Source organism: Colobus angolensis, unplaced genomic scaffold (genome assembly GCF_000951035.1).
Source record: "Colobus angolensis palliatus isolate OR3802 unplaced genomic scaffold, Cang.pa_1.0 Scaffold253, whole genome shotgun sequence".
Taxonomy (NCBI): Eukaryota; Metazoa; Chordata; class Mammalia; order Primates; family Cercopithecidae; genus Colobus; species Colobus angolensis.
Genome location: NW_012115744.1, coordinates 1,441,237 through 1,456,248, shown reverse-complemented (window position 1 = coordinate 1,456,248; position 15,012 = coordinate 1,441,237).

Below are 15,012 nucleotides of genomic sequence, written 5' to 3'. Positions count from 1 at the left end.
AATGTTGGCCTGTCTTGCTAGGTTGGGGACGTTCTCCTGGATAATGTCCTGAAGTGTGTTTTCCAATTTGGTTCCATTCTTCCTGTCACTTTCAGGGACCCCAATCAAACATAGGTTTGGTCTTTTCACATAGTCCCATATTTCTTGGAGGCTTTGTTCATTCCTTTTCAATCTTTTTTCTCTAATCTTGTCTTCTCACCTTATTTCAGTAAGTTGATCTTCAATCTCTGATATCCTTTCTCTCACTTGATCAATTTGGCTATTGATACTTGTGTAGGCTTCACAAAGTTCTCATGCTGTTTTTCAGCTCCATCAAGTCATTTATGTTCTTCTCTAAACTGGTTATTCTAGTTAACAGTTCCTGTAACATTTTTTCAAGGTTCTTGGCTTCCTCACACTGGGTTAGAACATGCTCCTTTAGCTCAGAGGAGCTTGTTATAACCCACCTTCTGAAGCCTACTGTCAATTTGTCAAGCTCATTCTCCATCCAGTTTAGTGTCCTTGCTGGAGAGGAGTTGCAATCATTTGGAGGAGTAAAGGCATTCTGTTTTTTGGAATTTTTAGCATTTTTATGCTGATTTTTTTCTCATCCTCATGAATTTATCTACCTTTGATCTTTGAGGCTGATGACCTTTGGATGGGGTTTCTGTGTGGGAGTTCATTGATATTGATGTTATTGTTTTCTGTATGTTAGTTTTACTTCTATCAGTCAAGCCTCTTTTCTGCAGGTCTGTTGCAGTTTCCTGGAGGTCCACTCCAGATCCTATTTGCCTAGGTATCACCAGCAGAGGCTGCAGAACAGCAAAGATTGCTGCTTGCTCCTTCCTCTGGAAGTTTCATCCCAGAGGGGCGCTGACCTGATGCCAGCTGGAGCTCTCCTGTATGAAGTGTCTGTCAACCGCTGTAGGGAGGTCTCTTCCAGTCAGGAGGTATGGGGATCAGGGACACACCTGAGGAGGCAGTCTGTCCCTTAGCAGAGCTTGAGCACTGTTCTGGTAGCACCCTCCTTGTCAGGATCCACTTTTCTCTTCAGAGCTGGCAGGCAGGAACATGTGAGTCTGCCGAAACTGTGCCCACAACCTCCCCTTCCCCCAGGTTTTCTTCCCAGTGATATGGGAGTGTTATCTATAATCCCCTGACTGGAGCTGCTGCCTTTCTTTCAGAGATACCCTGACCAGTGAGGAGAAATCTATAAAGGCAGTCTGGCCACAGCTACTTTGTCACGCTGTGTTGAGTTCCACCCAGTCAGAACTCCCAGGCCTTTTTAGCTCTGTCAGGGGAAAACTGCCTACTCAGGCCTCAGTAATGATGGATGCCCCCTCCCCCACCAAGCTCAATCATCCCAGGTTGGCATCAGACTTCTGTGCTGGCAATGAGAATTTCAAGCCAGTGGTTCTTAGCTTGCTGGGCTCTGTGGGAGTGGGCCCCACTGAGCAAGACCACCTGAATCCCTGGCTTCAGCCCCCTTTCTAGGGGCATGAATGACTCTGTCTCACTGGGGTTCCAGGCACCAATGGGGTATGAAAAAACTCCTGCAGCTAGCTCAATGTCTTCCTGAACAGCCGCCCAGCTTTGTGCTTGAAACCCAAGCCCCTGATGGTGTAGGCACATGAGGGAATCTCCTGGTCTGCGGATTGCAAAAACCATGGGAAAAGTGTAGCATCTGGGCTGGATAGCACAGTCCCTCACAGCTTCCCTCGGCTGGAAAAGGGAGGCTCCCTGCTCCTTGCACTTCTTGGGTGAGGCAACACCCCACCTTGCTTCTGCTTGCCCTCCATGGGCTGCATCCACTGCCTAATCAGTCGAGTGAGATGAACAGGGTACCTCAGTTGGAAATGCAGAAATCACCCAAATTCTGTGTTTGTCTCACTGGGAGCTATAGACCAGAGCTGTTCCTATTCAGCCATCTTTAATGTCTCCCCGTATTTAACTTTTTAAGAGCTTGCAAAACTGTTTTCTAGAATAGCTCTTCCATTTTGCTCTGATCAGCACTTTGTGAGTTCTAGTTGTTTCCCATCTTGCCAACACTTGACCTTGTCAGCATTATTTTAGCTATTCCAATAAGTTTATAGTTATATTTTACTGAGCTTTTAAATTCTATTTTCCTGATGGCTAATGATGAGCATACTTATTGTGTTTATTGGCCATTTGTATATCTTCTTTGGTAATTTCCCTTTTCATGTCTTATCCTCATATTTTGTTTGTTTTGCCTTGTTGATTTATATATTGTTTGTACAATGCTTTGTCAGATATATAAATATTTTCTTCCATTCTGTGATTTCCCTTTTTGTTTTCTTAATGGTGTCTTTTGATAACTAAAAGTTTTAAATTTTGATAAACTTATATTTATCCACAGCATAATTATCACTACTACAAACCTATTAAAATAGCTAAGATTAAAAAGATGGACTACACCAAGTGTTGGCAAAGATGTGGAGGAACTAGAGCTCTCATACTGTGCTGGAGCCAACATGAAATGGTTCCACCAACTTGGGAAACAATTTGTTAGTTTTTTAAGAAGTTAAACATAAAACTAACATATGATCTAATCGTTACACTTCTGGTATTTACCCAAAAGAAAAGAAAGCAAATGTCCATTAAAATACTTATTCACAAATATTTATAAAAGCATTCTTTACAATAGCCAAGACTGGAAACCACACAAACGTCCATCAACAGACAAATGGATAAACACATTATGGCATATCAATTCAACAAAATAATCAGATCAAAAAGGAGTGAAGTATTGATACGATACACGTAACAACCTAGATTAAATCTCAAAATAACCATGATCCGTAAAGGTAGCCAAACAACAAAAAGTACATATTGTATGATTTTATTTGCATACAACTCTACTCTATAGTTAAAGAATGTAATTAATAATTGCCTAGAAATGGCAGGGAAAGCCAGGAGGGAGATATTACATGGGGCATGAGAATACTTCTGGGGCAATGGATACGTTCTCCATCATAATTATGGTGGCATTTCATGGGTGCATACATATGTCAAAACTTACCAAATTTGCCTTTGAAATATGTGTAATTTGCTGAATATCAATCATCACAGCCAGAATGAAGGTGAGGCAAGAGAGGCTCCTATGGTCCAAAATTCAAGGAGGTGCTCAGACCCTAACTTGAAAATGACTCCTCAATTTTTAAATTTATTCCCTAGGAGTCTTTCTTGCCTCACCCTAGTCATGAACCTGTTGGTTATGCCTCAAGAAACTTGATAAAAGTCCACACAAAATCTAGGAGAAAGCAAAAGGCCCATCAACAGATTAATGAGTAAGCTAAATAGTATATTTATATAATGAAATACTACTCAGTGATGAAAAAGAATGAGCTACTACAGTGTGCAACAACATGAATAAATCTCAAAGCATTATGTTTAGTGAAAGAAGTCAGAATAAAAAAGCACATAGTGTATGTTTCTATTTATATAAAATTCTAGAAAAATGTAAAATGATATATGCTGATAAAAAGCAGATCAGTGATTATCTGTGGCCAAGGGCAGATAGAAAGGTGCATTAAAAGATCACTGGAAAATGTTCTGTATCTTTACTATGGTGTGGGGTTTTTTGGCATATACATCTGTCAAACCTATCCAATTGTATGCTTCAAGTGGATAATTTATTTTATATGTTATAATAAAGTTGATAATTAAATCAAATAATATAATCCACACATTTCACAGAATAGAGGAGGAAATTATATAATTATCTGAGTACATCCCCAAAAAAACTATAAAATTCAACACCTGAATTCAAGGTCAATATACAAAAATGAATTGCCTTTCTGAATGTCGAGAAAACAACTGAAAAATGAAATTCACAAAAATAAAACTATGTGCAGTAGCATCAAATCACATAAAATAAATATAAATACACTTAGTGTAATATTTACATGACCTCTATACTGAAAACTATAAAACATGGCTGAGAAAATTCAACGAACACTAAGTAAATTGAGATATATGTCCATTTTGGAAGAGAAACATAACTAGAGAAGACTTATATAACTAGATTTAAAGACTTGCTACAAAGTTCCAGTAATCAAAGCATTGTGGTGTTGGCACAAGCATAACCAGACCAAGTAAACGGAATAGCATCCGGAAGTGTACTCACACAATTGGTAGCATAATTTTCAAGAAAGGCACCAAAAAAATTTAACTGAGAAAGGTGAGTCTTTTCAATAAATGACGCTCAGGGTCTGAATATTCACGTGAAAACAGAAACCTGCTACCTTATACTATACAAATATTAATTTAAGATGTATCATAGAACAAAATGTGGAAGCTAAAATCATGAAGCTCCTAGAATATATAAGAATATCTTCATGACCTTCAGGCAGGCAAAGATTTCTTATTCAGGACTGGAAACTCACTAATTATATATTATCTATATGAACTTCCATGGGTTTTTCTCCTATAATCATGCCTAAATTTGTGGAATCCTCAGCACATAAAGACTCGAGGACCAAAGCCAAGTCTTTAGTCTTATCCTGAAGCAGACATGACGCAGGTTGAAAGATGCCGAAGTCAGCACAAAGCTGATCTTAAATAGAATAATTTTCTGAGACTTCTAAAAAAAGTTCCTCAGCAGTGCATCTTACTTGACAGCTCTCTTTGCAGAGAAAAATCTCTGTGGAAACCCAGAGAAGAAGGGGCAATCCTTTTGTCAGAAAGCTGAGCTGTGGCTGAGGCCAGGGAAGCATGGAGGGAGGTTAGAAATCCCACTCATTGCACGGTTTATGACTCTGGAGATCTGATCAATGAAAGGAGATCTTAATGGTGGACAGAGTTGCACCGAGGTCTGCAAAAAGTTATGTGGTTGTGCTTTAACATCCAAGGTGGATTTTCTTGAAAGGCCAGCAGAAGGTCAGAAAACTACCCAGTTTCTCTGAGTCTCATCACTGGTCATCCCTATGGAAAGCTTTCTTTCTCTGTTTGCCTAGGATGGGGCTTTCAAGTAAGTCATTTACTTGAGCTCTGTGGTCTCGTTTTTCCAGAGCAGACTATGGTACCAAGGCAGGTTATGGCTGGTCTTACAATTCTGGTAAATTTCAATTTCTTGGGCTTATAAGTGCAGCTTTCATTTCCCCATGAGCATTCCCCACCCCTAGAACCTGGCAGATTTTAGGAATAATCTCAGCACCCATTCCCAGAGAAGCTTGAGGCTGCCTCAGAGCGGAGAGGGTGCATTAGTTGTTTACATCCCCATCCTGCTCTGGAGCAGCTCTGCTCTAGGTTTGGTATTATTCCTTCCTTCTCCTTCCTCCTATGGTCTTTCTTTGGATGAACAGATAAGACAAATGTTTAGCTTATGTTGAATAAATGAGACACTTTCCCATGTTCTGAAGTGTCTGCAACTAGCAGGAGTCCTCCTTCCTGACCTTCTTATTCTTGAAAATGAATGTGAGAGTTAAAGCCAATCTAATATCCCTATTTACAGTTATTCCTATATGAATAGCTCTATTTCCTATAGTGACTAACTTTCCAGAACTCTAGGAATTTAAGATGTAGCATTAATTGTTTTAAGTGGCATGAATTATTCACTCTCTCTCCCTCCAGAATTAGTCAAGCATATAATGTAGTGTGACACAAAATGAAATTGATTGATTGATTGACCTGTAATACAAATGTAGGCTGTGGTGAAATTCCTCTAAGACTCTCGTCTCAGGAAGCTCTTTAATAGAGATTTGAATAAGCTGACTTGGGTCCCCATTGGCTTTTTGGTATATTTCACTCACCTCTGCAAGTTAGTGTCAAGTCTCCTTAGAGAATTCTCAGGACACTTGGGATGGAAGCAATAGCCATGATGGATTGGGGATGTGCTTGAGAATTGCTTTCCTTTCTTTACCAGGAAGTCTTTCTGAAGCAACCATTCAACTATAGCACCCACAGACTTCCTGTGGAGTATCCAGAATGCAGTCTCAAGCCTGCACCTGGGCACACAACCAAACAGCAGTGAGGAGCCTGCCAGCTGGTGGTTTGGCCTCACTGTGAGGCAGACTGTGATCAGGGCCACAGCCAGGCAAGCTCAGGGGGCCTTGTGGCTGTTTGGTGGCCAAGACATCCGTGAAACTTTCCTCGCAGCAACAGCTCAGCCAAGTAGGAATTTGTCAAGAGATCACTCTGGGTCCAGATGTGATTGATACTGGAGAGTTCAGGAATGAAAGTACATCACCCCAGGCCAAGGCAGTTGAAGTTATGGTTTGAAATCTATTGGAGTTAATAACACTTATAGAATTAGCCATTTGTTTGCCAGTCTACTCAAATATCTGTTCAAACACACATACAGTCAATGAAATACAAGCTCCCAAATAAACACTAAGGTCACACGTTGTCGCAACTACAAGGTTGTATATAAGGATTCGAGAATTCAAATGTAGCAAGTCTGAGTGGTTTGGTGTGAGATCCCAGGGAAAGAGCTTATGGGATCTTCTTTCTCCAGTTTAGATTCACAAGGCCCCTGAGGAGGGTCTTCTGTGTGTCACCACACTGAGGGAGGCTGAAGATTATCCTAATTCAAGAATCCTTATCTCTACTTTGAGAATAAGGTAGCAAAGGCCAAAAGGACATCACTGTCTGAGGTCACTCAGCTCAGAAGAGCAAACTAATATTCACTCCCGCTCACTTTGGTCAAGTCCTCTACCCCAGCTTGTCTCTAGCCAACCCACACTGGCCTCACATATCAGCTCCCAGCTTCCCCACGAAGCACCTGCCCTTATCACCATAAAGTGACCTTCAGGTAACTTTGAGAACCCATTGCCCTACTCATATAATTGTCTGGACTAAATCCTCACCAAGTATGTATGGCCATGGGTAGCTTCTAGCTGACTGATTCTTATTCTCTGCTGTCCACCAAGTAATCAGGGGTGGAGAAAGTTATGGCCTTTTTTAGCCCCTGTTTTCCCAACTGTCAAATGGGAATAATGTTACCTATATTTCAGATTTCCATGAAGGTCAAATGGAATTATGGACACTGTGTTGCACTGCACAGGTTGTAGATAAGGGAGCCGGCTAAGGAATCCCCATGGCCCCTGCAATATGTGAGGCTCCATCATGTAGGGGCTTTACTACTCTAATCCTCTACCACTATCACTCCTGCAGTAGCAACAGCATCCCCCTTGTCATCTATGTCTAGAGTCTGCAAGGAGCATTTGTCATTTGTATAACTCAAATGACAGCCAACCTGTGGACAAAACAAATCAGCCTATTTTCTGCCTAAGTTCAAGATGCTGCTGCCTTCCAATCCTATAATGGGCAGGTCACCCTCAACTTCCCAGAAGGCAAGGGAAGGGAGTTGGAATGAAGTTGGCTGTTGGCCACACACCAACTGGGCAATGACTCAAAGGCAACGCGTTAGTTATCTTTAAGTTTAACGTAATTTTTTCTGTCTACTCCCTGGTCATATCCCCATAGTCATGATGTTGGAATAAAAATAGCAAAATACCTTCAAGAATTGTCCAGAGAACTGAGAAACACTATAGCTCCTTGTTGCCCAGATTCTAGACACATTGCCTGACCTTCAAGGTCAGGTCAGCGTAATAGACGAAGACACAATCTGGTCCTCCATGTGTCTTCATCTATTATACTCTCCTGCTGAGCTACCTCTGGTCACCCTGAGTGCATCTGTGTTTGTCAAATCTATCATACCTTTACAGCCTCCATGTTTTTGCTTATGGTGTTACTTCAGTTGGGAACACCTTTTCTCCTCTTCATTTAATACTGAAGTCTTTTATCAGTGCTCATAACTGCATCTCCTTTTGTTGTCATGTGGACAGGGATTTTCACCGCTGTGTTCTCCCAGTTCTGACAGTATTTTATGTGCTTGTCATAACACTGAATGTGGGAATTAATATACAATTCATTCTCTACAGCAGAGGCAGCGTCCTCAGGACTAATAGTATATACATTTGTCTTGAGGGCCAGGTATGGTGGTTCACGCCTACAATCCCAGAACTTTGGGAGGCCGAGGCAGGCAGATCACAAGGTCAGGAGATCGAGACCATCCTGGCTAACACAGTGAAACCCCATCTCTACTAAAGATACAAAAAATTAGCCCGGCATGGTGGCGGGAGCCTGTAGTCCCAGCTACTCGGGAGGCTGAGGCAGGAGAATGGCGTGAACCCAGGAGGTGGAGGTTGCAGTGAGCTGAGATCGTGCCACTGCACTCCAGCCTGGGCGACAGAACAAGATTCCAACTCAAAATAAAAAAAAAAGAAAAGAAAAGAAAATTTGTCTTGAATGAAAAAAGGGGATCTTAAATTATTCAACAGAAGATCTTAGTAATGAACCATATCAGTTACACTTTTTTGAATCAAAAAGTGACCTTTTGAGGGTATGGCTGAAAACCTCTGACTTAATTTTTTTTTAAGTGACTCTGAAATTTTGGATAAAATTAGGCAAACTAGCTAGAGACACCGGGGCTTGAAGAACGACACGGCACTGCGTTTCTTGTGTTCTTTTTGCCTCATATGTCCTGGACTGGGTGCTGAAGAAGACAACAATCAGCACAGACAAAAAAAAAAAAAGACCCCAAGGAAAGCCTGTTTTCTCCAGTTCAAAGGCCCAGGAAAGAGAGGGCCTAGCAAGATAGAAAACTTATATACAATAACCACCCTCCTTCATCCAAACACTGCAGAAAACACTGTGGCCACACCACCATGCACACCACCAAAAGGCACGTGGGGGCCCCAGACTTCCACTCCCTCAAGGCTGGAATGAGGCACCCTTGCTTCCCTATGGGGTGGTATCGGACAAGACCAAGTCTAGAGCTGGTTCCTTCATCCTCATGCTGCACCAGTAAAGGTCCTTCCGCTCCCTGCTAGAGTGATGTCACAGGAGGTCACCACCCATTAGCCACAAGGCCCTGACAAGCTGTATGTGGGGGACTACGTGGGAAGCAGCAAAGAGGTGTCCCTCCCGCTTCCAGCCCTGCTGTGTCAGCAGAGGCCTCAAAGGGAGCTTGGCTCCCACCCCTGCCAGCAAGCATGAGGAGGTCCTATACCTTTGGGGTGCAGATGGAGGACAATTTGAAACCCCGACTTGTACCCCAACTGCCAGAGAGAAACAGTGCTCCACTTTTCCAACCAGTGTAGTATCAGAGGAGATGTGCTAAAATAGAAGATTTAAATAAGATGAAGAGTCTCCTAATACCCATAATGCTCAGGATTCAATCTAAAATTATTTATCATCATAAGAACCTGAAACTCTCAACTGGAACGAAAATAGACAATGAACATGTCACCAGCAGCCAATCCATACAGGCCTGCCGCAACTCGATCCTTGCTTCCTCAGAGGAAAGATTTCGGCCGAGGGGCAGAAGTAAGTTTAAGGCAGAGGGAGAGACTGAGGCAAGTTTGAGAGCAGGAGTGAGAGTTTATTAAAGTTTTAGAGCAGGAGTGAAAGGAAGCTAAGTATACTTGGAAGAGGGCCAATCTGGTGAGAGGCATTTGAGCGATCAAGTGCCCACCAGACCCTTGACTTGGGCTTTTATACATTGGCATGGTTCCGGGATTTGTGTTTCTCCTCCCTTGATTCTTCCCATGGGGTGGGCTGTCCACACGCACAGTGGCCTGCCAGCACTTCGGACGCGCCGCATGCACAGTGTGTTTACTGAATTTGTGCACATGTTCGCTTGAGGTTTTTTTCCCTTACCAGTCAAGCCTTACCAGAGGAAGGTCATATACCAGTTAAAGTACGTCATTTTGCCTCTTGTTGCGCATGCATGAGCCCCATCACCCAACTCTTGAGATTGTATCAGGAAGTTGCTGATCACCAACTCCAGGTGTTTTCTGTCTATTGGGAAACTGTCTTTCTCTGGTGCTGACAGCCACCTGACCACCACCTGATGGTCATCTGACATTTCTTTGGATTTTAGGGGAGGGAGGTGTATCTCTTGCCCTGCACATGTCTGCCTGACCACCTACTCTAACAAACACATACCATATCAAGATGACACAGATGTTGGAATTATTTGATAAGAATTTTAAGCAGGCCAGGTGTAGTGGTTCACACCTATATTCCCAACACTTTGGGAGGCCAAGTAGGGAGGAGTGCTTGAAACCAGAAGTTCAAGACCAGCCTAGGTAACATAGTGAGACCTCCATCTCCACTCAAAAAAAAATTTTTTTGAATTAGCTAGGTGTGTCGGTGTGTGTGCCTGTAGTCCTAGCTGCTTGAGAAGCTTAGGTGGGAGGATCACTTGAGCACAGGAGTCAAGGCTGCAGTGAGCTATGATAACACATTCCAGCCTGGTGACAGAGCAAGACCTGTGTCAAAAAAAAAAAGAAAAAAGAAAAAAGAAATTTTAAGCAGTAACTACTGTTACCTACGCTGTTATTGTGACTACAGTTACCACTATTACTACTACTATTCATACCACTATTAAAATCACTACTACCGTTCTTCCTACTATTACTGCTATTACTACATAAACCACTATTACTCCCAACACTATTGCTATTACTACTATCACTATTATTTTTACCTGTACTACTCTTGCTACTACGTCTACTATTGCTGCCATATTATTATCATTACTATTACCATTACTATGATTACTAGTACTATTAATACCACAATTACTCTTGCTACTACTCCTAATACTCTTACTGCTACTATTGCTACTATAGCTACTGTTGTAACTAACATTATTGCTACTATCACTCTTTTCGCCTCTACTACAATCACTACTTCTATTACTACCACTATTACTAATACGTTTTTGAGTGGTACCAGTACCCATTTTCATTTGTACAACATTTTGTAAATCACATAAATTTTTTTACTTCAAATTAAATGGAGTAGGAGCTCAAAAAAAGGAGAGAACTTAAGTAATGAGGTAAAAGGAGCTAGAGAAAATAGTACTAACAAAAAATCAAATAGAAACCATCAATCCCACTTCCCCTGGCTCTTTTCCCTTTATGTTTTCTTTCCTTCCTCTTTACCCCTAAACTGAAATTAGAGATTAGTTTCTCCAGCAGGCAGAAGTGTGTTTACCAAGCAGCTAACATCATAGCTCCAGGATCTCCATTTGCACAAGCACTGCTGGCTGCTGCTTTTGTAGAGCTTCTAGGGGAGGAAGAGAAGACAGGTTGCTTTCAGGCAGCATTTCTAAATAAGTATTTCTGGTAAACTGCCTAAGGAGCTCTCAGAAGGAAAGCACTGAATCTCCAAGCCTCCAGAAATTTGTTTGGATTTATTTTCTAATTCTAAATAAGCATTCACTTTTGTACCAAAAAAAATTTAAGCAACTATCATAAAAATACTTCAACAGGCAATAACATATGCACTTGAAACAAATGGAAATCTAGGAAGCCTGAGCAAAGAATAGAAAACTTAAAGAACAACTAAAGGGAAATGTTAAGACTGAAAAACTCAGTAACCAAAATAAAAAACCTCAGTGCATAACAGTGGAAAATACCCAGTCTGAACAAAAGAGAGCAAAATGGACTGAAGAGAAATGAACATAAGTCCTGGGACTTGTGTGACTATAACAAAACATCTTACATTTGTGTCATCAGAGTCCAAGGAAAAGAGAAGAAAGAGAGGAGGGCTAAAAAGTTCTTAAAGAAACAATGACTAGAATTCCCTAAATTTGGTGAAAGATATAATAAACCTTCAGATTTAAGGAACTGAGCAAACTGAAAACATTATAAACCCCTCCAAAACATTGCCACTGACATAATAAACAAACTGCTAAAAAGTAAAGACAGGAAAAAAATCACAAAAGCAGCAAGAGAGAAATGACTCCTTATTTACAGACGAGAAAAATATTCAAATGGCAGCAGATTTCTTATCAGAAACCATGGAAGTCAAAAGCAAGTGGGATAATATTTTTCAAGCACTGCAAGACAGGAACTGTTAAGATAGAATCCAATATCCAGTGAAAATACATTTCAGAATTAGAGAGAAGAGAAGATATTTGCAAGTGAAAGAAAAGTAAGAGATAGACCCACCCTGAAAGAATGACTATAGGAAGTTCTATAAACAAAAAGTATAAAAGACATAATTTTGGAAAGTGAGGACAGCAGAAAGAAAAAGAATAATTGCATTTATAATGTATTTTCTTCCATTTTTTAGTGTTCTAAGTTATATTTCACACTTGAAACAAAAATTATAAAATTTTCTTAAGTGGCTATCCATGAATGTAGAGGAAATATTTAAGATAATTATATAGGAAAGAGAGTAAAGAAACTTAAAAAGAGATAAAGTTTCTATACCTCACACAAATATATATAAATGGAATTCTAAAAATGTTCAAGTAACCCACAAGAAGGCAGAAAAAATAAAAACAGAGAACAAACAGAAAAACAAAAAATAAAATTACACACTTAAGTATTAGCATATCAATAATTATACTGAATATAAATGGTCTTATACAATATTTTTTAAAAACAGATGTTTGTAGAGTGAAGAAAAAAATACCAAAAGATATGCTGTTCACAAAAAATTCACTATAAATACAATAGAGGTAGGTCTAAAGGAAAAGGATGTGTAATGATGCACAATGCCAAAATTAATCAAAAGAAAGTTAGGGTAGCAACATTAAAACCAGACAAGATAAATTCCAGAGCAAATGAAATTACCAGGGGTAGAGAGACAGATTACATAATTAAAATGGGCCAATCCCCTAAAATGCCATTGCAATTCAAATGTGTATGCACCAAACAACGGAGCTGCAAAATACATGAAGAAAGAATGATAGAACTAAAAAAGGAGAAATGGAAAAATCTACAATTATAACTGGAGGCTTCAACACTTTTCTCTCAATAATTGACAGAATAACTAGACAGAAAATCAGGAAGAACATTGTATTAATCAGGATTCTCCAGGGAAAAAGAACCAATAAGATGTGTGTGTGTGCGTGTGTGTGTGTTTATGTGTGTCTGTAAAGAAATTTATTAAAAGGAATTGATTCAATCAATTATGGAGGCTGGCAAATCCAAAATCTGTTGTGTGGGCTGGTAGGCTGGATAAAAAGGGGAGATAATGGCACAGATAAAATGTAAAAGCAGTCATCCAGAGAATTATTTCTTGCTTGATGTGGCTGGTCTTTTTGTTTTATGCAGGCCTTCAACTGATTGGATCAGGCCCACCTGCACTAGGGAAGACAATCTGCTTTACTCAAAGTACACCTATTTAATGTCAATTTCATCAGAATATACCCTCCAGGTTTGCAGGTAAAATTCATCATCATAAATATGGAAGTACTCAACAACACCATCAACCAAGAGGTTCTAATTTGCATTTCTAGAACACTCTACCCCACTACAGCAGAATGTACATGATTTTTTACACGTTTACCAAGATATACCATATCTTGAGTCATAAACAAACCTCATCAAAAAAGAATTAAAATTATACACAGTAAGTTCTGTGATCACAGTGGAATCATATTGGAAATCAATAACAGAAAGATAACTGGAAAATCTCCAAACCCTGACGAATTAAACAACTAATCCATGACTCAAAAAGGAAATTTCAGGGAAATTTTTAAAAAATACTTAGAACTGAATTAAAATTTGTGAGACACAGATAAAACAGTGCCAAAAGAGAAATTTATAGCATTGAATCCTTACATTAAAAAAGGAAGAAAAATCTCAACTACAGAATCCAAGCTCCCACTTCAAGAAACTAGAGAAAAAGAAAAATGAACCCAAAGAAACACAATGAAGGAAATACTTTTTAAAAGCACAGATATCCGTGAAATTAGATCAGAAAAGCAACAGAAAAATCAATGTGACAAAAAGCTAATTTTTAAAAAAGACCAATAAAATTGACAAACTTCTATCAAGACTGACAAAAAAAAAAAACCCAGAGAAGACACATACAACTAATATAGAAACTGAAACAGGGAATATCACTACACACTCACTAGACATCAAAAGAATAATAAAAGAATACTTGAAAAAAAGAACACTCAAAAATTTGACAACTTAGATAAAACAGACCAATCTTTGAATGGCACAAACTACCAAAATTACTCAATATGAAGTAGATCAAATTTGAATATCCCTATAACTATTAAATGAATCAAATTCACAACTTAAAAACAGACAAAAAGGAAACCTGCAAGCTTAACTGATTTCACCACATAATTCTACTAAACATTGAAAGAAGAAACAATACATTTTTACAAAATCTCCTCCAGAAAATAGAAGAGGAGAAAACACTTCCCAACTCACTTTATGAGGTCAGTAGTACTTTGATACCAAAATCAGAAAAAGATAGTACCAAAACTGAAAATATAGACCCAAATCGCTCAGGAACATAGATTCAAATGTTCTTAATAAATTAGTAACAAATTAAACTCAGCAATATATAAAAATAATTATATAGCATGACCAACTAAGTTTTATTCCAGGGATACAGTGCTAATTCAGCATTTGAAATTCAATCAATGCAATTCCCCATATGAACAGTCTAAAGAAGAAAAATCATATAATAATATCAAAAAATTCAGAAAAGCACTTGACAAAATTTAACACCAATTTATGATAAAGACATGCAAAAGACTAGGGACAGAGAGGAAATTTCTATACTTAATAAAGAACATCTACCCAAGGAAAAAAATTCTATAGGTAATATCATACATAATGGTGATAGACTTAATGTTTTCCCCCTAATTGGGAACAATGCAATAATGTCTTCTCCCACCACTGTTATTTAACATAGTAATGAAAATCTAGCCAGACAGGTAAGAAAAGGAAGTATGTAGAAAATCACAAAGAATATATTTTTTTAAATCCTAAACTAACGACAGAGTTCACTAATGTCTCAAGACACAAAATTAAGATACAAAAATTAAATATAGTTCTATATACTAATAACTAACATGTTAGAACCAAGATAAAATAATCAATACCCTTTGCAATCACTTAAAAATGAAATACTAAGCAATAATTCTAATAAAGCAGTCACAGGGCTTATACACAAAAAGCTACAATATGCTGATGAAAGAAATCAAAGAAGGCCTCTATAAACTGCAAGATATATCATGTT